Source organism: Apis florea, unplaced genomic scaffold (genome assembly GCF_048593485.1).
Source record: "Apis florea isolate Af1SG1 unplaced genomic scaffold, ASM4859348v1 contig_3496_pilon, whole genome shotgun sequence".
In the NCBI taxonomy this organism is placed as follows: Eukaryota; Metazoa; Arthropoda; class Insecta; order Hymenoptera; family Apidae; genus Apis; species Apis florea.
In genome coordinates, this window is record NW_028256773.1 from 8,934,027 (window position 1) to 8,959,843 (window position 25,817).

The 25,817-nt window shown below is 43.0% G+C and overlaps 1 protein-coding gene across 3 annotated transcripts in view; it reads right to left on the minus strand.

The window, feature by feature from the left end:
- The window catches only part of hiw (MYC binding protein highwire), a 173,883-nt gene that overhangs the window by 33,546 nt on the left and 114,520 nt on the right, over positions 1-25,817 (minus strand). The gene's annotated exons all lie outside the window — the stretch shown is intronic.

Here is a 25,817-nt window from a genome sequence, read left to right on the forward strand (position 1 = left end):
GACTAATTCTACCACCACTTCAGTTCAGTTTCGCACTGCTTTTTCCTTCGCCAGTTTTGTCGCGAATATCGCGCAACCACGATAACCAGATTCTTCAACGACTCTCGTAATCGCTTCGCACGTTCGCATGACCTAGAAATCCACTTTTCCCTTCTTCTTTCCACACGTGGCACGGAGAACATTCACGAATCTCACGTACTATATTTACTTTTCGCTTCGTTTCGCCTTCACTCACTCTCTCTCTCTCTCTCTCTCCTTTTTCTTTCTCCACTTTTTCGAACCTTTAGCCTTTCGATCCAGTTTTCCAAAATCTCGAAGAGTTTTATACTTTCTCGCCCGTTCGAGATTCTCGCGCGTTCCTTTCGGTCGAGAACGCGAGGTTCGGGTTCAGGGGTCGACACGGATATTTTCTCTCTCTCTCTCTCTCTCTCTCTCGTTCTGATGGTCGACGCAGTGGTGCTCGATTCGCTCCGCGTTTCGGTTAACGTTTCGAGGAAAGGAAGGAAGGGACGGAGGAAGAGAACAGTTTCGTTTGAACGGCTACCCCGAAAAAGATATTCTTAATCTCTTTCGTTCTCTCTGGGCGTAGTCCGCGGTGTATATCCGCGGCGAGACCAAACTATTCCACGAAGAATGCAAGAGGAGCAAATAGAGGAGGCGGGTAGCTGGGGCGGGCTGCGATGCAGCTGTTGATGTTCAAACGGCTGTTGCCTCTCTCCTTGTCTCTTTCATCCTGCGTTTCCTCCCACTCTCTCTCTCTCCTTCTTTCTTTCCGTTCCGATCGCCGGTGAAAAGCAGAAAAGTTTGAACGAAAAGGAAGAGGACGGCTAACATCGAAGGAAAATTCTCTTTCGCGGGGATAATTCGAGAGAAATATCGACCAACGATGAAACCTCGGGCTACCTGGTGGAAATTAATTTTATTTTCGTTCGCCCGAATTTCTCTAGAAATCTCTTCTCTAGAAATTGTTACGCGTACGGTGCAAAAATGTTTTAAACTTCTTCTTCTTCTTTCTCGGCCGAGTTATTCGAATCAAAATGTCGTTACGCTTTTCGAAGTTTCGAACGATAACTGGCGATACGAGCGAAATTGGACGAACGAAATTCGCGCGGAAATCACGGAAAGTCGGCCACCCTCGAAATTGAGCCAACTCCTCCCCCCCCCTCTTCTTCTCCCCGCTATTAGAGACAATGTAGCGTGAAAACGAACGTTTCATCGAACGATCACCACGAGCTCGACGATCTCGAAGCGTTCGAAAGGAAATCGCGACTTTTATCACTCGCCACTTTGCCACGACATAGCGATACCGAGTCAATTTATACACCGCCCTATCTCGATTCATCCCGATTCTTTACGAGCCCCCATTTCTCAGATAACGCGCCGATTTTTCTCCTCGAATCCCGGAAAAATCGCTGGATTATAGGATCGCTTCCCTTCCTTCCCATCCGTCCTCACTCGGCGGAACGGTTTAAATTTCGCGGTACTTTTAATTAGACGCAAGGCCAACGCAAAGTCGTATCCAACGAAGGGAAAGAAGAAGCAGCCACGAGGAAACAAAAAGAAACTCGATCCTCCGCACCTGCGCACTCCCTTTCCACTCCCTGCTTCCGCCATTCGGCCCGTATCTCGTGTCAACAAAATCTACCACCTTTCGCTAACTCAAAAAAAAAAAAAAAAAAAAAGGAAAGAAAGGGAGAAAAAATTCGATGTTTGGATCTGTGGACAAGAGGAGAGTGGAGGAGGATTGCAGTTTAGCCGGAAGCGATAGCATGATCGGGATCACGATCCATCGCGTTACATCGGCGGAATAATCCGCAACGGAGGCAGTGGTGGGTTCTCTATCAGGTTTCATTAGCGGGCCAATCATCTCATCACTGGGATACGCTCGTGTAGCAGCTTGTGTACTTACCACACGGCCTAACCCGTTTCTCTGGTCCATGACCTAATCTCCGCGAGTCGGAGATCGGGGGAGAGAGAGGGAGAGAGAGAGAGAGGAAATCGATCGAGGATCACTTGGCCGGCCAACGCTGCTATCGTAACATCGAAATCACTGGCGGAGAGCCGGTCAACGGCTTATATTAAGCCCCGGCTTAGAACGTAAACGCGTTTTCCATTTCGTGCGGGAGGGGAGAGAGAGAGAGAGATAGAGAGAGTAGAGGTAGTCTGCGAAAACAGCTTACGCAGGGATAGAGAAGGTATCGAGGCATTGTAATTGGGCCGGATCTAATATATTCCGCGACGCGTCAGCTAGTAATATCGCGCGATATTGTTTCTCCACCACCTGGATCCCTTCCGATGGCGACCACCGGCTCCGAGATTAGTTTCGTAGCGGTGATGGGGCAGCCAACTCCTGCGGCTACGAGTTCGTTAAACGCGTCGTTTGCGGACAACGCAGATGATCGTGTGGAACAAAATATGCGCGAAATATGTACCAAGTTGTGCGCTCTGGATTTTTCTTTCCGTGTAAATTTTATTATTATGGGAATTCGCTGATGGCATTATTTTTTTTTTTTGAACGTTTTTAATTGTTATTGCTCGAGAATAAGGGTAATTAGAAATAATATTATGGCATAGAAAGCCACTACTAATTTCCTTACTAAAATTAATTGGTTAATTCACTAATGAATTAAAGGTATGAACATTCGTTAACTCTAATTTTGTTGAAACTTTTGTTTCAGAGCTCTACTTTTTCTTCTTCTTCCTCTCCTTCTTCTTCCTCGTGGAAAATATCGTTTTACCACGATCGATCTCGTAAATTTTACCAGATTTTACGTAGTGATTTATGCAGTCGTTTAAAATTTTACGGGAAAATGCGTGGGAAATGCAGGCGATCGGATGACACACCGGCCCCCGATCGACGGCCAAACTTTCCGTTCGTGTTCCCATTTCGTCACGGCCCTATATCGAATACCTCGTTCTTAATATCCACCAAGTGTTCCATACGAGGAACAGTGGCCAGTGTCACGTGTTGCCAGGATATTAGACCGCCGTCTCCTAATGGCCGTTTAAGCCGAACGTCTTTATACTTATAGGATTACGATTCTAGTTTTCGATAAGAAAACTTTCCCTTTCCGGACGGAAAGAATCGATCTTAATCGATCGAAACTCGCAATTTCTTTCATTCTTAGAAGGAGATACTCTTCCGTATCTTTCCTTTAAAACGTGTCCATGTTCGAAGAAACGAAGACTCGACTCGGAGAGAAAGAGTTGGCGGTAAAGATTCACGGAAGAAGATACGTGCGAAGTGACGAAACGTTTGTCGCGCAATGCGAAAGGGGAGAGGTTCGAGAAACAGGATGTCGCGAAAACTTTGCTTGCGATAATTATAAATATGAACGAGAAAAAGATGTTCGTGTTAGGCACGGGTTCGGAAATCTAAAAATAATGCGGCCCGATCCTCGACCCGTTCCATTCGTCGAGGTTCATCGACAGAAACGACGATTACGTATCTTACATCGTGCTCGATAACAAGTTTTCTACCACCAGTTATAAATTGCACGTTATAATTGTACAATTTCTTATTTTCATTCGTTCGATCATCGTCACTTTTCCGATATATTTTCCATTGTATTCCCATTATCGCGTAGCCGCGATAACTCACAATCGAAGTGACGTACGAAAAGAAACGAAGAACGAATGGATAAATATATATATATATATATACGAGATTTCGAGGCTCTTTGTTTGTTTGTTTCCTTTCTTTAAAAGAAAAAAAAAAAAGAAAAGTAGAATCTCGTATCGTATCGACAAAGAAGCGAATTCCTTTATTGCGATTCATTGGCGGGGTCTCGTGCACTTTACAGACGGCGTATCGGCCGTAAGCAACTCGCTCTCTCTTCCCCAATGAAATCTAAATATACCCTATGATATTAATAGCGTATGGTGTATGGCGGTGGCAGAAGGGCCGTTTCATACGCCCGCGTTGCGCGTCGCCTTTCGGGCCAATGCAGAAAACCGCATTCTCTCTCACCCTCCTGTTTCCAACAGACGCTTAACCAACATCCACCAACATTCTATACCGAGTTTTCTTTCTTCTCTCTCTCTCATACGCGTAACACAGCCTGTTGAAAAAGAAAAGAAAAAAGAAAGAAAATCATCAAATATCGAAATATCGCATCGATGGTCGTTTCGAAATCGTACAGTTTCGAACGAACGATCGAGACAGCTAATTACTTTACCATAATCCGAACGAATATTTCAATCGATCGTGATGACCTGATTCAAATTTTTCCATTAAAACGAAGTTTACCGGAGGGATGGAATTTCGTGTATATTGAAATTCCTTAAATATCGACTTGCTCGCTCGCTGTTTAATAAGCTGATCGAATTGGAACGAAATTCAGGATCCGTGGAAAGAAAGCTCGTTACGTCGTTTAACCGTCCGATAAAACCGAAACCCGCGAACGGAAATCTTATTGTTGGCGGTAGCCCCTATAATTCGTTTAACCCCTTAATAATGAGAATAGAATTTCGCTTTTCATCTCGATCCGACTCAATCTGCTCCTCTATTATCTATTTCCATTTCATCCTATAATTAATTCTCTTAAAACTTGGGAAAGACAAAGGGCGGCCTCGCCGCGACGACCATCATTAACGTCCAATATTTCTCTTAATTTTCATTAACCCTCGAAACACGTTTAAATCGTAACGAGTTTAATCCGTTCTATAATTCAAACCCCGTAATGTTGCGAGGATTATCGTAAACCGGAAGATTAGGAGGGAGGGATCACGTCAGGTGTCCTCGAAGGCGGCAAGACTTCCGGAAAATCTGAACCATTCATTCGTGGGATCAAAGGAAGGCGCCGAGGGACCGCAGGCGTTTAAAAAACCGTGTCGAACCGTTTCTCATCGGCCGTGTGAAAGAAACCGCGTCAACCGTTCCAAGTATCCGATGGATTCGATGCGGGTTCCTGTTCATCCATCGCCCCCCCGTCTTTCACATTTCCTTCTTCCGGATCCGGATTTTTCCACGAAAAAAACGAAGAAATCGATCCATCGTTTCTATTTCGAATACCAACAATTAAATTTCTGTTTCCTCTTATTATCGATCGTATTAATTATAATTCCAGGATAAAGGATGATGAATACAGATTTGATTTAGATTTCCAAGCTCTATCATCTTTCGAAGCAACTTTTGTTCAAACCCATTTTTCTCCCGGGTAATATCGATGTAAATCAAGACGGTAATTTCGCCTATACTTCATCCTCTGCGTATATATATATCAAAAAAATGCAATCTTGCACTGGTTTCACGTCGTCATACTTATTAAATCTTGCACTGGCTCTCTCTTTCGTTTTGGATATTCGATTTAGGAAGAAAAGGAAGCGGATCGGGAGAGGACGATCGATTATTTCCACGATGGAAGAGGAGAGAAGAAGAAGAAGAAGAAGAAGAAGAAGAGGATAACGCGATAATGAGCTCCAATTACGTTTGGGTTTGTTTTCGGCCGAGAAATTCTTCGTTGTCGAGGGAGCTCGCGTGAAAATGCAATTTTCAGGCTCGCGTGGCATCGTTCTTTCAACGCGATTATATTACTTCGTTAAAACGAAACCAACCACGAGGTCGACGAGGGCAAAGAAAGGGACAACGATCATCCTCTTGGAAGCGTTGGCGGTGGAAACTGGTGGAAACAGAGATTTCGTTGTTGTAAACAAGCGTGAAGAAACTGGGGGAGGGATTTGCCTTTTAGCCACTAGCAGCGTTTCTTCGTAAAGAAATTTTTCTTTTTTTTACCAAACTGGTTGTACAATTTTTTTTTACCGTAAAGAATTCCAAAAAATGTTTACTTCTCGATTTTTACTTCTCTCTTTCTTTTTCCATTTTCACGTAATTTAAGTAATGAGAACAGGAAAAAGGAAAATGAAATGTAAGCGGTTGTCTACAAATTCCGAATACGTGATCAACTCGTTAAAATCTGGAATTAAGAATTAACGCGAAGAAAGAAGCTATTTAAATCTTTCTTCGAATTCGTTTCCCGATAGACTTCGTGGGAATTGAAAGAGTTACGCGAGGAATCTAAAACGAGGATAGAAAAGAATGCGAAAAGAGAGAGAGAGAGAGAGAGAAAAGCATTTTCAACTCGTTAAGAGATGAAAGATAGGAACGATGTTTCGGAAATTAACGAAATACAACGAATAGGAATGAAAATTGGTAGAAATATTTCTTGAAAATAATTCATTGGTTAAAACTTTTTACTTTTTCTCGCTCTCATTAGATACAATCTCGTTTAAATCTCGCCAACAGTTTTTACCGAACTGTTAAAATTCCGTATCATATTTTTCCTCTTTTATTCGCGGGGGTCACACATTTGATGATATTAAAATCAGACCAATTTGTCATAATACGCGAGGAACGAGCGTAATCATAAATGTTCGTAGAAGAATCTCGGATAGAAAAAAAAAAAAAAAAAAAGAAGGAACGAAAGTGAAGCGAAATAATCCTGTAATAAAATTGATTCTTCGCAAAGTCTGTTTCATTTTTCTCGTCTCCGAAAGAACGAAGAATCTCACACGAAAATAAACGAATAAGACGACCAAAAATATGGATGTGATTTTTTGATGAGAGACGAGGCGCGCACGAGCGTTGCAACATCCGTCGAGCGATAACGATGGAGAGCGATTGATCGCATCGATTGATCGTCGCAAAAGACTTATCGGCCGCTCGAAAGAGTTATCGAGCCACTCGATTTTCACCAGAAACGATCTTAACAGCGTTCCCAAGCGCCGACCCATTCCTCCTCCTAATGCCGCCGATTACACCGATAAAATCGACTTTAATGAAACGCCTTCGAGGCGTTGAAAAAAAGATCGCGGCCGATTTTGACCACGCTCGAGTCGATCCACTTTGCTTCACAAATTTCAAGAGGGAGGGGGAGGGGAAAGAGCCACCAATCTCGGCAAACAAGACGCGCTCTTTAAATAAAGAATTGTCGACGTTGAAAAATTTAACACGCGTAAGAATCAGAATCATTTTACGCGCAAGATGTAGCCGTTCGAAATTGTCTTAAATGGCGTGAAATACGATATTAATTGTACGACAAGACTCGTTAAACGATTCACAAATGCCACTGCGAGTTTACTATTGACGCGGCAATTAGAACCGATGAACAGAACAAGTTTTGAACAAAGAGAACGTCCACGTGGAATTTTGTAATATAAAAATCAAATTACAGATTCTTGGGATCGACACGACCGATCCCTATGCTCTCTCTAGAATTTGGACGAATCAACGATCACCAGAGAACGAACGAACGAACGAACGAACGAACGAACGAACGACGATGTCAGAATTGGAATTGGGCGTGAACGTATAAGGCGAAGGACAAGTCGGTGGAGAGGAACGGTGTGCGAAGACCACGATGCGACGACTATTGTGTCTTTAATAGACTTTCCAAGGCGGAAAGAGGAGTAATTCCCCCTAATAGCAGCATGCGCACCGATCAAATTGTAGGAGGAGGGATGAGATCATCGTAGCGGAAGCGATCTCTGAATCGAGTTGAGCTGAGAACTTAATTCGTCCCGTTCCCGTGACGATTGGTCGCGCTTCTTATTCTTTCGTCGCCTCGAAACCATCGATTTCCATTCCCACTTTATTTTATTCGATCAAAAAAAAAAAAAAAAAAAAAAAGAAAAGAAAGTGACTTTCATTCGATTATTTCCTCCCCCCCGCCAATATTTCTGCGAATAAATTGTGCGAGATGTAACAACGCGAAAAGTAAAAAGAGATCGAAAAGAGAAGGAGTAGGGTTATAAAGTGGAGTCTCGAGAAATATCGTTTATTGGACGACATACGTTTGAACAACGCGTTCAGAAAGCGCGAGGGTCGATCACCGAAATTGTCGCTCTCGACGAGAACGAGGCACGCAAAAACGAGTCAAGGTCAGTCCCGATTGCATCAATAAGGCGTTCGATAAAGCTTCGTCCCGAATTGTTAACCGGGGCGCAATCACGGGGCCGTGTTTTGACGAACAAAGAGAGCGGCCACCCGGAGAAACGATCGTTTTATTATCGTATATCGCCTCCATCGAACGTAATTCGGAGGATCGAAATGAATTGCAATCGTCGTGGTGGGTGTCGAAGTTATCGCTACCAACCTGCTCGAAACTAGTTTTATGCTTTTCAAGAATCTCGCGAAAAAACTCAGCTACTAGAAAAAAAGAAAAAAAAAATCTTCCGAGAATTTTCTTTCTCAACGTCGCGACACTTCTTAAACTCGCATCTTAATCTCTCGCGCTTCTTCTCTTTAAAAAGTTGCAGAGAAAAATCTTTATAAAATTCTTAAACAGAGAAACAAGTATCTATTATCTAAGTTTATAAAAGATGTAGTAGCTGCGAAAAGTATTTGCCCATCATTTATTGCAATTATTTGATTCGATCGAAATAAACATTTGAAAAACATTTTCGTGATATGATCGAGCAACTGGTCGGCGGTTTACGTACTTTGTCTCGTAGCACGGTTTACGAAGTATCGATGGAGCGGGGGAATAAAGAAAAGTTGGGAGTGACGGAGAGTTTAATGCCGGCTGGCTAGATGGCAACACGATGCAGCCGGTAGCACCGACCGATTCTTAGAATCAGAATCGTTTCGAAAGGAAATCGCGGGTCAAAGGGCGATAAATATCAGAGACGTTTGTCTTTAAAAAATGCGATTGATCGGTTATTATGGATGAATTAAAGAATAAATAATCGTGTAAACCGTGGACGATATGGGATCGAAATGACACGATGAAAAACGGAATGGACGAGCGAGACGCGACGTCGCGAATACGTTTCGAATTAATATCCTGATTAGATAGAGATTATCAATATCGCGTTTCGCGGAAAGATTTTTTGCGATTTTATGAATATTCAAACGCTTCGATGCATCGGATGTTTCTTAAAATAATGTTCGTGAAAATGGAATAATTTTCCAATGATTATAATTATATTAGAAAAAAATTATTCTTTCGAGCATACCAGAAAATAAATAATCACGTGCGATTGGGAATAGTAATTCCAACGTTTCCAACCTAGTTCTATGAATCGAGATCTCAACGATCATCCACTAATTAAACTCGTAACTAAATTCCCGGCAAATTTTTCCCATCATGCTCGGTTAATTCCATTATTAATAAAACAATTTCAAATGTGCATTTGTCATGAAAGAAAAAAAAAAAATAATAATCGAAAAATCGATAAAACAAATTTAATGGGTCAATTCACATTTTTCATCATATTTTTTATATTACGTAATACATTTAAAAAAAATATATATATATATCTTTTATCTAACGATAATTAAAGCGTGTATCGAGGTGAAAGAAAAAAAAAAAAAAAAAAGAAAAAAAGCAGAAGCGAAAAAAGACGGAGACCGAAACGTCAAATATTAATACTTTTTGTCACGGATGCATAATGGAGGCAGCAGCGGGCGAAAAATTGCGGCTGCTGGTCGCCAATTTTTCTTTTTTTTTTTTTCACGGGGATATTTCGACCGATTTCCATCCCGATTCGACGAATTCCCTGGCCGCGCATATTGATGCGCCCCCCCCCCCCTCCCGTGTCTTCCCTCGTTTTCGCGGCTCGCAAAATAGGCCGCACCGTGGCCAACGATTATATTCGTTTACCGCGTCCCCGTTTACCTCCCAAAACTCTGTTTTCATGAACTTTTGAACAGTCGGCAAACGAGCCGAAGATAAATACGCGACCGTTTGCCAGACTACTCGCGTATCGCGAGTTTTTTCTTTCTCTTCTTTTCTTTTCTTTTTTTTTTTTTTTTAACAAAATATGGACACGCGACATGATTTCTTCAATTTTTTTTTGCTATATAAATATATATATATATATATATAGATAGGATTTTGATCAATCGCTCCGATCTTAAAAAGCTTAAAGAGCTTAAAAAGTTTCTCGATCATCGTCGCTTCGATCGCTTAAAAAAATTTCCTCGTTATTCCTTTTATCCCTTTCGACAGTTTATAAGAGAATAAATCAGAATAAGCGCGTCTTTCTTTTATTTTCGAAAAAATTAGTATTACTATTAAAAATCAAGTGGCAGGCTATATCGAAATCAACGAAATCGAAAATCCTCTCGATCTTCTTGGTAAAAAAAGTAATCGTTCCATTATCCACGTTGAGAGCTCAAGATTATTACTCTTAGAGATTATTCTGCGATCAAAATTGAGATCGAATTTTTTTTTTTTTTCTTTTTCTGCAACAACTTGTCTATAAGATAAGAAGAAATCTTGCATAAATTTATAAATCGTTTTTTGAAGAAAACAAACTCGAAAAAGTTTCTCGATATCCCCGTTTGTTGTTCAACTCTGAAAGCGATACCGATTCAATTTGAAATACGACTATGTATTATAAATATTAATACGATCTTTATTGAATTCTTGATAAACTGATTGTATGTATTTCCTGCTGGAAGCTGCGGATTACTTCTGAATCCGGAGAGACACAAAAATACTCAGGACATCGACCGGCCACCGCACGCGTGAAAAATGAAAATCTAATATACATACACGAGCTGTCACGAGCTTGTCGTTCCGGAAATGTTTCTATTGATACCGAACGAGAGAACGCGTTTCCATGGAATTTCAATTATTTGAATTTTAATTAAAAAAAAAAAAAAAAAAAAAAAAAAGTGACAATAGGCGAATCGATGGTTTCGAAAGAGGCATCTTTGCCCCGCTTTATTTTATATTGAAAAATTCATATAAAATACAATATATAAAAAAAAAATATATATATATATATACGCTATTCTTTTTTCTGTTTTCTCTTTACAAAACGATATTGAACCGGAGTCGCGTGCCGATTTATCCACGTGGAAACAACCTTTGGCATCGGGTCGCGCAAGATACTTCTTCGACGTCGCTGACATTTAACCGTAACGCGACAAAATACGTTTCGCGTATTCTAATTTTGCACGTTTATCGATCCCGTTTTATTTCTCGCACGTTGCGCCATCTTCTAAAATAAAATCTCTCGTTTTTGTGTTGCGACACAAAGAATAATTCGAGAATCACGAAATTCTACGAACAACTCGGCTCGGATTAATTTCAAGAATTGAAAAATAATATAATTCTTTTTTTTCAACGAAGAGAGAAAAGGTGAAACAATCCGATAAATGATACATTCCCTTGTCCTCGAGCGATAATAGCCACGCAAACGCAACATGTAAATGGACTTTGCGTCGGTTATAATTATGCGCATTTTACGCAATAAATTTGCAAAACTCGTCATCTCGTTACGCGGAACGTAACGTAAATTGATTTTGATCGAACGAGTAGATCGATTTACGAGAAAAAGAAGAAGAAGAAGAAGAAAAAAAAGAGAAAAACAACTTCATCCATTGCCCCGATCGCAAATAATAAATTTCCTTTCCGCCTGAAACGATACATACGCGATATCCAGACTATACATCAAACTAACCAGATAGATCTTCATATTTTGCATAATTTGTGGGGAAAATGATCAAAGGGACGGTTTATAGAGTGGAAATAGCTGGCCGTTCGCTCGTTTATTTATTTATTTACCAACGAGGCCGACTCGTGCAAATGTTCGTTTGCACGAGATTTTTTATCGGCGCGGAGGAGAGGGGGACAAATAGAATGAATGGCGGGGACGGCTCGTAAGAGGGAATAATGCATGGAGCACGGTCGTCCGATTCATTATTTAATCCCGACGATTATGACGAGCTATGAGGGACGATGAATAATGAACGGCCGGCCAACTACCTGTTTTCCCTACAATGGAAAATGAATGTATAATGCCGGTATCGATTCTCGAAATTACGTTTGCTAATCGTAGAACGCGATTGCGTCGGTTGCGGGCGGAAACAAGTTTGGCTATTATTTAAAAATTTCGTACCGTTCGTTTCGAAACGAACGAAATTTCTGTCCCCTCCCCTCCCCTCCACAAAGGAAATTGAAACATTTACGCGGCCGTATTTCACCAACGAAATCGGCCCGATCGTTTATTAATCCCCCGCGACACGGGGGGAAACGAGGGCGTTTATTGTATTTCGATCGGAGAAATATTCGTATCGCGTTCTCTCGCGTGAAACGAAAAATTATTTCTAGACGCCGCGGCGTTCGAATCGCGCAACTTTGAAAAGGAACGGTTTTACCCTTGTTATTAAAAATAACACGGGTGTATATCAGAGAGCCACCAGGGTCTTGTGTCCTCGCGCGCGGCATGTATTTTTAAAGTATTAAAGCGTGGAAAAATTCAAAGTCGGATTAATAATCCGGAACAAAGAAAACCGGAACTTTCAAAAAGGTGATTTGTGACAAAAAGGGACGCTTAATCGGTTAATAATAATTTGTAAGTTTCGATCGAAAATTTATATATTCCAAGCTATCGCGAGAAAAAGAAAAAGCGAAGAAAATTCTGTAGTGACGCATTTCGTTATGTAATATCGACGAAACAACAAGAAAGAAAAAGATAAAAAAGGAGAAGTTTTAGTTTTTCGCGATAGTATTCGCAACGCGAAACCGGGACAGAAGGTAACAAGGCGTTGCACTTTCATTAGAAGGCCGTGGATTCTCGTGGATAGATCGAAATCAAATCTTGGAAAGCAGCAGCGTTTGCCGGGGATCCATTTGGAGAGAGAGCCGGGGTTCAATTAACGTAATCGCGCGGCGTGCACGCTACAAAAAAGATCAATTCAATTCCACCGCCCTTTTAAACCAGCTGCGATTGCCCTTCCCTGCCCCCTCATCTCGTCTCGACCAATAGCCACTGTTCGAATCTGTAGAATTCGTCTCGCGCGAACATTCTACGTTGCTCTTGTCCCACAACGTTCGATGAAAAAGAAAAATTATTTGGTCGCGCAAGAGAGAGAGAGAGAGAGAGAGAGAGAGGGAGGCACTCTTTCCGTTTTCGCGAGAAAGAAGCAACGAGTTAACCCGGAAGTATAATAAACGGGCGACTTCTCTCGTTCGTTCGAGCAAGAGAATCGCGAGTTTCATTATTCACGACTTTAGCCCCGTTTCCCCCGGTGTTCCTAATGAAAGATAAACATAATCAATCCCACCGTGGCCGAAAGAGGGAATATTATATCGGGTGGCCGAGTGTAATTTCGCAACCTTCCCCCCCCCTCCACTCGTGTTTTCGTTTCATTATATCGCGCCCGACATCACCGGTCATCATCCCGCTAATTATCCGTTCAAAAGGGAAACGCCTCCTCCCCCAATGCGCGCCAATTTTTCGCGGGACCAAAACAATCGTACAACAGCAGCAGTGGTAACCCCTGCGTCGTTTGATAGGGGATGATGGGACCGCAGCCCCTGGGGCCAACCGATAAATTACAAGGGGGAAAATTAGCGCTATTGTTCGTACGATTCGTACGTGCTACGATCGAGGTAACGATTCCAGAGGCGGGGAATTTCGACGATTTCAACGTTTGAAATCGTAAAACGTAGTTACTTTCAAGGCCGTACTCGCGATGCAATTACGGGGGGATAATCGGGGGATAAAAAGTAATTAGCCGTTAAAAAGCAAGGGGGGGAGGGAGGTGGCGAGCGGTTTCCAGAGAGAGAGAGAGAGAGAGAGATGGTCGTGGAGGGGAAGAAAGGATCGCGAGAACGTTGACAATTTGGGTAGAATTTGATAGAATTCGGGACGTTAATATCGAATCGGTCGATCCTTTGTTCTCGTTGGATTTCCGAAAAACGATGGGGCCGGACGGAATTACCGAATCCGCGTGACATCCCGCGTCACGAGCACATCGAACTCTGGCCGGCCGATAAATCGACCGAGCCACGCCGCGCCGCTACATTTGTTCAACGTCCTCTAATTAACAGGCGTGACCGGTCGAATAGAAAATTACGCGATCGAGGAACCATCTGCGAGTGACGGTTTCAACCGGGGCTAATCAACCGGCGGCCCGGCGTTGGTTAAATTAACGACACGGCGAGAGGCGTGGGAAACGAAACGGGGCCCCGCGATTTTTAAGAATTCGCGTTTTCCAACGCGGATGATATATTTCGACGGGGATGATATTTCGACCCGTTAACGAACGTAACGAACTCGCGTCTCGTTACATCGCGTTTATTTATCCACGCCGTTCTATCATATTTTGCATTTGGAATTATCGGTGGTATCGTCGTTGAACGCGATCCAAATATTTATTAAGGATAATCGAGTTAAAGCGCCACCGCGTCGTTAAAATTAATCCTTGGCCGGATATTCTTGTTCGTCGATCCGTCGCGTGAATCGCATCGTACGAAGATCATCGATCGATCGTTGAATCGATTCGCGCTCGAGAAATGGATTAACAACGCGACAAATTTTTCGAAAGCTGGTTCGAAACCAAGTTGTGGGATAAAAGGAAGAGGAGATGAAAAGGGACGAAACTAACGATTAACAAAATCCAGAGGGGGCGAATCTCGTCTAATTTACGAATCCCTTAATTTACCCTTCCGCGTTCTCGTGCCATGGATTCGCGGCAATTTATTTATCAGAACAGTGGCCGCTGGCGGTAACACGAACGCAACGTAAATCATCGGCATAAAGGCACAAAGCGCAGTCCGCGTAACGAGGAAAAAAAAAAGGGAGAAAACCGACGACAACAAGAAACCGATAAATACAATTTGTGAGGGGGGATTTTCAAGTTTCGATCACTCTTTTTTATCACCATCGAATCACCCTTGACGAAAATATCGGCGATACTTCAACGACGACAAGTTTCGACGAACGATTCGTTTGAGGCGAGGATCGAACCGGTTCGTCGCCGGAGGGTGAATGCAATCGCGTCGAAGGCAAAAATGCCGACTGCTCGGGGACAGATTTGCGAGTCATCCTCTTTTAGCGGCGAATTTTTGCCCCGCGGTAGATCTCGTGGAACGAGAGTCCATCCTAGCTCCATATCCTATCAGCGTTCCTCATCGATGCTCGCCCCGCGCGATCGAGATCGCGCGAAAACAACAGGTGACAGGAGGGGAGGAAAAGATAGAATCGGCTTTTTGCGGCCCCGGGATAGCTACCGGCGCTTTTCATGGCACGGCTCCATTTAGCCCGGCTTTTTCCCCCTCCTGAAGGGGAGGAAAGCGCGGTGGATGGACAGGGGATTAGATCCTTGCCGCTCGAGCAAGATTATTCGAATGCCTTATCTTGCCCATTCTCGCTGGATCTCGCTTCGATATCCCGTTCGTTTTTCCATAGAATAATCGCGGTTCCTTCGCTTTCGTCGTTTCTCACAGTTGAAATATGCGAAAAATGGGATTCGAAGACCGAGGATCGTTGGAACGTTCGTAAAGGAAGATTCGTGACACCGAGGGTAGGCTGGAAAACTGGGTCGACAAACTTTTTTCTTCTTTTTTTTTTTTTTTATCACGCGTTGAATCCATCTCTTCGAAGCGTTTATCTTGCGCGCAAAATTACGGTTTTTAACATTTTTTAGCGTTTCGAGTAGCGGGCGAAAATCGTACAACCGGCGATCCATCGGACTAACTGTTCGAAACGCGAAATTCATCCACGAAGAAAAAGCGTTCCTTCCGCTATCCGCCATATTCCGTTATATCTTCGAGCTCTAATTAAAGAAAGCCGGATAAGGAACAAAGATATCCATTCAATTCGAGATTAAACGCCGTCACATATTTCGTTTCTAAAGGCCCGAATTGAAAATACGCTTCAAAAAAATTCACCGCCGAACACCAATTCCGGCAATTCAACCTTTCTATCCCGGCTAAACATTAACAAATACAATTATGCCGAGCGTAAGGATGCATCCCTCCTCGTTTAACCCTCGTTCAACCCCACTCGCGGCATTGTGCACTTTCCCTTTACCCCCTTTTTTTTTATCGAGCCACCCGCGCTTTTCCTCCCCTCTTTCCTCCTCTGCTTTCTCATTCCCTTTCCCCTCTCACTTCCACGTACGTACGGCTGAAAGCCGTATTAACCAGCGCCTTAATTATTGGCGGCGAAGTCACCACCGCCGTATTTTACCACGCTTTTCACCGCCAACGCGCGTTCAAAATATTCGAATAATTTTCCATATTATCCCCCCTCCTCGTAAATCACCGCTCGTCGATTAATTTTCTAATTAGTCGGCCGAGAAATCACGGCTCGATTCTTAGTCGAGAATTCGCGCCGATTTCCTCAGTTTTCCTTTTTCCGAATTACCCGAATAATTAGAACACGTCGTTGACCGGTTAATCGGATCGTTCGTCGATGCCATGATTTGTCGCCAAATTTATATTTATCACGATCGAATGTTATTTATCGTTATTTTAATAATGATATATTATCTGATATATAATAATCGGCTCGATGATTTATCGCCGAGAAAATTTATCGGTATATTTGTCCGAGAAAAGGCGAGACGAAAAATCTGAATGAGGACGGGCTCGTTGAATCGAGTAACGGGAACGTGGGACAGAAACGCATAGGAAATGTCGGCCGATTACAAAGGCGCGTGCTCGTCAACGATTGTCGGCATTCCGAAAGATGCAAATTCTTGTTGTTGTTGCGTACATACTACATATTTATGATCCCACGAGGGAGGGGAAAGGTAGGATCGTTGGTTACGGTATGGATCGGTGAATCTTTTTCGATACACGAACGCCTGCGACGCCGGACGTGTCACGTTATCGCGTACGAAAATCAACGGTTTGAAACGTCTGTTTCGCCGTTCTAATATCGTGCCGACAATCTATCTATCTTTACGAGAAATTGGAAATTCGATAATACCGTGTATATAATTTTTTATCTAATCTATACTAAGCAATATCGTTTGAAAATCGTAATTGAACGATTCGATCGTCGATAAAAATGATTATCGTTCTCCATTTTCTCGTACGAAACAATGTACTGCAATGTGGATTAAATTAAAAAAGCGGCACGGGCGAAAGGACGAATGAAAAACTGGTCGTCGAATCGAAAATCAACGTAATTTTTAATATCGTTATATCGAAAAATGATTATTCAAATGATTTATATCAAATTTACGTTTGATTTTGCGAATGATCATATTCTTTCTCGTTCCTCTGTATCTCGACTCGACCGACGAATCAATCGTCGTCGAGGTTCGCTTTTAAATACTTTCCAACTTTTATCGATCCGCTCCAATTTTTATCCAATCGTTACGCGATTACGAAATATCGTTCCACGACGTGTTCGTAGAATGGAAGAAAAATTCGAAACGTTTCCGATCTATCGAGCGAGCCATCCATCGCAAATCATTCGTCGACGATTAATAAAATTATTGATAATAAATTAACGACACGTTTCGAAATATTTCCATTTCCCTCCCCGAATTTATTATTCCGCTTTTTATTCCACTCCAATTTTTATCGCTCGTAGAATGGAAGGAAAATTCGAAATCTTGGATTCCCATCCATGATTCCCATCGCAAATCATTCGTGAACATTCGTTGCAAGATCGATCGCTCGAATGGCGGGATTAGTTCGAAATTGTTCCAACCATAGTAATCGTCTGGTTCATCATTGAAATTAACGAACGTTTGTTCGCGCGCGTTTCGAAATGTATTCTCCTCTCTCCTTCCCGTTTCTCTTCTTCGCTCCTTTTCGCTTCGAGGATTTATCGAGCGAGAAAAAAAAAGAAAAAAACAGGCGAGACGAGCTTTAATCGTCGATGAAATTCCGTTGTTCCAACGGGCTAATTTCGTTTCGCTTAACAAAGTTGACTCGATCGCGGCTTTTCTTCCCTTCACCGCTCGCATCCAATTTCTAGGAACCACCACCGCGTGGAGCATCGCGCTCGATCGATCGCGACGCGGCAAATTAGATACACCATCTTCTTTCTTCTTTCGATCGCTTCTCGCTCAGCGATAATCGAGGCGATCGAGGATTGGTCGAGCACCATTTGCCGGTAATTGCGCTCCTCTTCTTTTCGCGAAGGCCGGCATGTAAACAGGGGACGATCGAAAAAGTTTTTCCAAAGGGATCGGCGGAAGTATAAGGGATGGGATGGAGAGGAGCGATGAAGTCTTCACGCGAAATTACAGGCCGCTCGGAAATCGGAGTAATTGCAGGTGGCCGTGGAGGCATTCCCCTGACAATAAATTCATTATAAAGCCGGTTCTAATTGCCGGGTGTATCGCGAGGCCGGAATGAATTTTCCGGGATCCGCCTACGAGCGAACCGCGCCCAGTTAGCAAATTGCAATCTTCGTTTCGCGGGGCAAACAGCCGGAGGGGGCTACGCTTCTTAGTCGCTCCCCTCCTTGATCGTACGATTTATTTATGCGGCCTAATTAACGGGAGTAACGCGTAATTTCGCCATCGTTTCCCCAACCACTTTCCACCCTTTTCGTTTCCTCCTTATTCCTCCCCCCACCCCCTTTTCGATTAGAAATTACCTTAACTCGAGATTTAAACTCGACGAGCGTGTTCGAGCGTTTCGATTCGAGTTATAATCGCGAACCACTCGTGGAAAAATTATTATCACGCTTTTTTCCTTTTTACTTGGTCGTTCGATTCACGAACCCGATAGACAGTTTTCTATCTGAAACGACGCGTAATCGTTTTATACGCGTTTTCGATCGAGATATATAATCAGAAGGGGAAGAGGAGATCGATGGAGGTGCGATTTCAACGAGATCGTTATAAATAGCTCGTTGCTTTTTAACAATTAATAATTGGCGGCGCCGTTTGTTCGCGAGGATAAAATATTTTAAAGGAAATTAGAGAAATTGCGGGCGACAGGAATTGGAGAATCGTATGGTGACGTGTAGTAATCACCTACAGGAGCGGTATCGCGTCACCGTTTGAATAATTCACGTTTGATTGCGTTTCGTTTTCCAACTACGCTCGAAAAGTTCATTTTCTCGTTCATCGTTTTCTATCCCCAAGGATGGCCCTCGTCGTATCAATTTATATCCTCGCAAAAATAGAAATTCTCCTTTCGCTGAAAAACCGGATTTCCCTTTCTTCCCCCCTCCCTCGATTCGCGTGTAATTCGCGGAAAAATGACGAATCAAGAAGAGAGAGAGGGAGAGAGAGAGAGAGACAGGGAAAAAAAGAAACAATTTTTCTTCCCCTTCCGCTCGGTATCTATACTACGACGTTCGAAGTTGAGTCGATAAATCGTTCACACGCGTGTAAAGGGGAAAACTAAATATCATGTGATCGTTTGTTAATAAAATTCATACATTCGAACGATAATACGGGGTAAACAAAAGTATATAAGTCGGTAGGATTTCGTTCGATCGAAATTAATCGAGTTATTACCGGATCTCATTGACCCGGTTCGTTCCACGCGGACGAAACCAATTTACAAGGATCGCTTTCGTTCGCATCGATCGTATTTGGAACGCGGTTCGATCGGCGAAAATGGACGAGCGTTGGATCACGGCGTTGGCGGATTATCCAGTCTCGCAAACACTGGACGACACCGGAGAGGACAAAGAGGCGTGCAACGCACTTGACGCGATTGCTGGTCAAAGAGCTTCCGCGTTGCGAAACAACCCCTTAATGGATCCGAGATGCCTTCGCAACGCTGCTCTCTCGATTGCTCTCGCAAGGTCGAGCCCATGCGATATCGATTCTTTTTATATATCCGCTTTCTATCCAACCCCTTCCTCTCCCCTCGTTATTCCACGTCGACGACGAATCCCGCCTCGAAAGAACAAATTCAGATTGTTCGAAAGGGATTGGAATCATCTTTTTCTTTCTTTTTTTTTTTTTTTTTTTGAAACGAATGGAACGCGCGTTTGAAATATTTGCGCAATGATCCGAGATGGCGAGAGGAGAAAGTTCGATCGAATCGAACGGAGAACATTTACATACGTTTAAAATATTAAAATTTACGCGCCGCTCCGACAAAAGAATTTTCCATCGAACAATGCGCAATTTTTTTTTTTTGCCTTTTTTCTTTTTGCAAAAAAAAAAAAAAGGTTGCAGGTTTTTGAAACGTAAAATATCATGTATAAATATGAAAATGCGGATGGGAAATATTAAATCGTGTCGATTCGGTATGAAATAGATATTATATAAAAAAAGAATAATAATAATTCGAGCAAATATTATTTTCTCCGCTATTGTTCCGTTACGGATTTTGGATTAAATGAAATAGCTATTGCGTGGCTATAATCAAATTTTTTTTTCCCTTTTTTTTAATATATATAAAAATATCCATTTTTAAGTTTTATCCGGATTTTACGATATTAATATTTGTGTAAATTCGCTTCCACGAATTTGTCGCGTTTATTCCATATTTGATCGCTCGGCCTTACTAATATTTACGCTCGAACTCTCGTTTCAAATCGTCGATGTGAGTAATTATTTTGTCAAAGTTGTGCAACGATCGAAACGTAACGATCGTCTCAAAGCGAAACGAAGCAAAAGCGAAACGAGAGACTTCGAATAGAAAACGAGTGAATTTCTGTGAAAGTAGGGAAACGTCGTGTACGCGCGCGCGCCCATAAATCGTGTCGAGTCGCGGCGAGGCATTGATTTGCACGCGAAATACTGAATAATTTATCCGGCCAGTTAACCGAATAATTGCACGTTACTCGACTGCTACGAAACACTCTCCCGATGAGTCGGGTAATCGTTCTGTTTATGTTTCACTATTTAGAGAATAATTATAGGATCAACCGATGCGGTCCAGCGATAGTGAATTATTAATCGAACGCGGCAAACATTTGTCCTGCTCGAATCTGCATATATTAATCATTTACCTCCCCATAAGAATACAACTTTTTTCCACGTGGAGAGGGAAAAAGCCAACTCGTCTCTCTCTCTCTCTCTCTCATACTCCTTCGACAAAACTGGCGATTCTCTTTTCTTCCTTCTTATCTTCGTTTCCTACGAGTTCACCGGATCGGTTCGAGTTTTCGATCTCTATCGAACACGTGGACACGCTCGAGGTCGAGACGATTCGATTCTAATTCCGTTTAGGCAAGTAGAGAAAGTTTGACGGCACGCACGCCTATCGCGGTGTAACTCGGAGCCAAAGTGCTTACTTTCCGCCCATGGGGCCTTATCTGCTCCGCTAACTCGAAAAGTTAACAGCTGACGATGTCCCACCGCAGGATACGTACAAATGCTACTTTGCATCCTGAACATTGCTTCCGGGAAAGGGGGGGGGAGAGAGAGAGAGAGAGAGAGAGAGAGAACGATAATGACGATGTGCCAGCCAACTCTCGCACCATCGCCATCCTTCTTCTCCGTTCTCTTTTCTTCGTTTCTCCTGTCGTAATTCGATTTTGATCGAAATTATCTCGTAAATGAAAAAAAGAGAGAAAAAAAGAGAGAGAGACAGAGAGAAAGAGAATCGTTTCGTGTCGAAAACAACAATCGGGATTCGACTCGTTTAAATATTTACAGTAATTAAAACATGGCCGGTTTATTTTTCAACCAAAATCGTTCGGGCCATTTGTTGTTGGTGGATTGTTGTCGCTGGATCGAATACGATAAATGTTCGAACGATCAGATATTTCTTTTCCCTCGAATATTTGTTTTTGCAATTTACGCTCGGAATAAATATTATTTATACACGTTACGTTAGGAATAAATAAAGCGTGAAAATAAGAAAATTTGCGCACCGTCGAATATTTAAAAAAAAAAAAAAAAGAAAGAAAAAAAGGGCGAATCAATGATAGAAAAGGGAGACGCGATCGATCGGCGAAATAAAAACTTAATTTCACTGGGACAAACGATCTCCGGTATCCGGTCAAAGGGATCTCGGAAAACGAAGTACGACGAGAAGAAAAGAATCATAGATAGCGGGATGGCTGGAATTAATTTACAGGCTAACGCCAAGACCGACTCGTGGAAATTCCATTAAATACGGAGCTGAGTGTCCGGGATACGAGAGAGAGAGAGAGAGAGAGAGAGGAGGCGCGCCCCTTTAAAGCGGACAGACGCTTGTCCATTAAGATCGATGATGAAATATTTACGTGGCGTCGCTACGGGCACAGGCTAAAGTACACGAAAAGAAATTGCGAATCCCTGGTACGATTGATTATAGAAAAATCGGGTTCGAGGAAGCGACCGAAGGCAAACAAGAAGCTTCGTTTGCGTTCCTTCGTCGTCGTGGAGAAATTGGAATTTTCAAGAATTTTTGTTGAAAAATGTTGCGCGATCACGTTTCGGGTTAAAATAATATCGGGCGTAAGTAGATTTAACGACGGAAAACACGCAACCGTAAACATTTATGAATCGAGTTGAATTAATTTCAATTTCGAGTCTGTTCCAGTCACGTTCCAGCTTCGAATAGCGCGTATTTCTCCAAATTATATCGCGATATTTCCTTATTATATGCACAATATATCGTATTTCCCGTATTATTCGAAAATGGGTTCAAAGTTTCTCGTCAAACTGCTTACGAAATTCGTTCAAAGCACACACCATTTGCGAACTCGCGCGTTCGATCGAGTCGCACGACCACCTCCTCCGTATTTTCAAACCGCGTTTATAACCGCTTCGAAACGTTGCGAAGGACGCACGTTTCCACGGCAGGGAGATAATTTTTATTGGAAATCGGCCGGTATTCCATTGTCATTCCTCTGAACCGGGAACCGGCGACGGCAAGTTTCGCAAGTTTCATTCTTCGTTGTCTCGCAAGTTTCGATCGGAGAAGGCGTCGAGCTCGTCGCCTCGTGTAGGCGGATGCAAAAACCTCGGTTGTTGAAGTTGACGGCGAGCGCGGTTAACTTGCCAATCAGGATTAACCGCGCCGGCCTCGTCCCCGCTATTTTCTTAATTACCTTCCAACAACTCGCCAACAACGATAGAATTCCTATTCAAGCTCATCTTCGCCGCATTGCTCGCGTACGACGAATTCCATTCCGAAAAGTGGGCGAATCGATGGCGTTCTACCGATTAGACGATGGAGTTTTTATCCCGTTCACGATCGAGATAGAGTTTTATCTCGGGAAAAGTGAGATTCCTAGGTGGAAGCGAGGTTTTTCGCGATTATGCGATGGTTGGAGATGGAGCAACCACTCGGTTTCCTCTTCTCGTTTATTTTTTTTCCCCGCGAATGAAAATCTCCACGGAGGGAGATTTTTTTATCCGGGTAATATTACCGGTCGAAAAAACGATCGGTATTTTTTCTCTTTGTCGTTCAACGAAATCTCCTCCCTCTCCCCCCTTTTTTAACGTCGCTCGTTTCAAATTATTTATCACGGTCGCACTTTCTATTCCCCCCCGACGGATTTTTATTAACTTTCCCCCGGATCCTTGGCTCCTCCGCCACTGCACCAACGTTCCGTCCAAAGCTGTATGCATCGTTCTTTATGAAAGCCTCTTTCTTTTCGTGTTATTCGGGCTAATGAAAGCACCGCGCCATGGGGGAATAGTTCCCTTTGGTTTCCGTGTTATGCAACCGTGTAATGGACCAAGATGTTGATGCTACCCCTCCTCCCCCCTTGTGCGCGCGCTGCATCGTAAATAAGAAGCTTCTTTCAACGAGTCTCTCTCTCTCTCTCTCTCTCTTTTTTTTTTCTTCGAGATCATTAACCACTATACTTGTTACTCCGTTACGAATAAGCTTAAAATCCCACCGTTACCCGCCGAGTCGACGAATTTTCCACGTCACGTCGTCCCATCGTTTCAAACTTTTCCCTTCGTATTTCGAAATCTCCCCTGTTTCTCGAATCTCGCGTACAATTCTTGAATCGTTCGTAATATTTTTTAACGCTCGATCTATCCTTTATTATGCGTGTATATTACGCGAGAATGGAGAGGAATAATCGTTCCTGTTGGTTGGTTATGCGGTGGCGAACAATAAATAAGAAATATACCGATTTTTGCTGGATGGATGTATTTTGGTTATACGTTCTGTAGCACGTGTCGGGCTACAACAGAACAACAACTGACAAACAAAAGAATGCCAACTACGGAATAGTGACACTGCTAGCAATAGTTCAATAATAAAATTATATATAATAAAATTTCAGTGAACTTTTATACAACAGTTCCAATTGTTTTTTGCGAGATGAGGAATATCGGTTCTAAAATCTCTTCTCAAATCCAACGTTATTTCTCAACGAACGACAAAGTTCGCATCGAATCGAGCACGCGCATCCCTGTTTATTCGATCCTTTTCGAGAAGATGGGCAATCGTTTTCGTATTTAACTGCCCACCCACCTCTCTCCACCTCCTCTTTATCCGAAAATCCGTTGCAGGAAATATCGAATCTCCGGTGGATTTCGGCGTCTAACCGGCATCTTTATCGAATCTCGCCGATGGTAAACCGAGATTCGCCGTTCCCGGCCAACTTTCTTTTCAATTTTAACCCGTTTTCAAAGATCGCGCCTCTCCCCGGGGAAACGCCGCTCCTCCTCATCATGGAGCTGCGTTCCCTTCCTCCAGGGGAGGAAAGTAGGCTGCTTGTGCTGAATCGAGTTTCGATCCCCAAGCCACGAGAACAAACAATCCTTTACTCCACCTGACCCTTAATCCTTTTAAATTTCCGCGCGATCCCTTCCTCCGCCACTTCCAACGAATCGTCGTTATCGGAAAAGGCCCAAGATCGCTCGATTCTTCGAGCACTTTTCTCTCTTTCCGTGCTCCAGTTTCAGGCGAAACGATACCGCCAAGGTTAAGTTCGTCAACCCGTAGTTGGATTTTGGTCGAGTTATTCGCGGATCGAATTCGAGCGATAAGTGATCGGATAACGATTTGTCTTTCAGCAAAGAATTGTGAACAACGATAATTACGCGTTGCTACCGCGAATACGAGTTTATTAATTCGATTAATACGATTCGCTCGTGCAAAACGAATTGGTCAACGCGTCGATAAAGAAACGATCACCGAAAGAAATCGTTTCGTTTGTTCGGTTTGATCGAGCGTGATAATTTCGAGTGTAAATTGGATGGAAACGCAGCTTTTATATTCGACAATGAACAAAATGTGTTATCGGCATTGTTAAGAATGTTGGAATTTAAAAAAGAGTCGAGCCCTTTTTTCCGACGAATCGCTAACGAAAGACGAAAATTGTATAGCCAAGAGGGAGGTATTTATTACGAGGTTAACGAGGCGGGGTTAATTCGAAGTTGATTAAAACGATAAATCCCACCGAGTGTATTGTTAAATACCGACGACTGCTATTATATTAACCCGTGCAAACATTCTCGCCATCCATTCTCCAACCAACAATTTTTCACTCACCGGAACGAAATTCGATCCGACGCGATCGAAACCAGGCCGCGTTTCCCTTCGCCAACGACGAAATCTGAAAACTTCGCTTCGTCCAAGGCCTTCCAACCTATCCTTTAAATTTTACCCTTATCTCTCTCTCTCGGCCCCTTTTACTTTTTCACGAGATACGAGCTCGAATAAGAGGGGAGTTGGTACAAGCAACCCTCCGCGAACAATCCAAACAAGTAGAATCCCCAATTTCTCGAGATGAATTAACTAGGCGCTTTAAGCGTCCCGTGAATACGATAGCGGGCAATGATACAGCCGTGGAATCGTAAATGTGACAGAAGCAAGGAGCGCAGGACGTCTCTCGACGTTAACCGCCGCGATATGGGTCGTGAAGGAGAAGTAATTCTTCTTCTTATTCCTTTCCTCCGCTCCTCGCAACCGTCGTCCCGGTTTTTCCTTCCGTTTCCTCGAGGTTGAAGCGTGGCTGCCGAATTCGACAAACTCGAACGCTTGAAATGAATTCGGGCCAGACATCGACCCCGCTTTTACAGGAATACGAGAGAGAGAGAGAGAGAGAGATTGCGTGACGAACAAACGAAACGGCAAGATTCTCTCTAAGAGATCGAAGAAGAGGAACGATCGAATCGAGGAAGACACGCGTACGAGCAAAATCTTTTTGCATTCCACTCTTGACTCGTCTCTTGAATCTGCTACGGAATCGGGAAGCGACTTACATCCGCCGTGGCTCAGAAGCTGAATACATGAGAGGACATT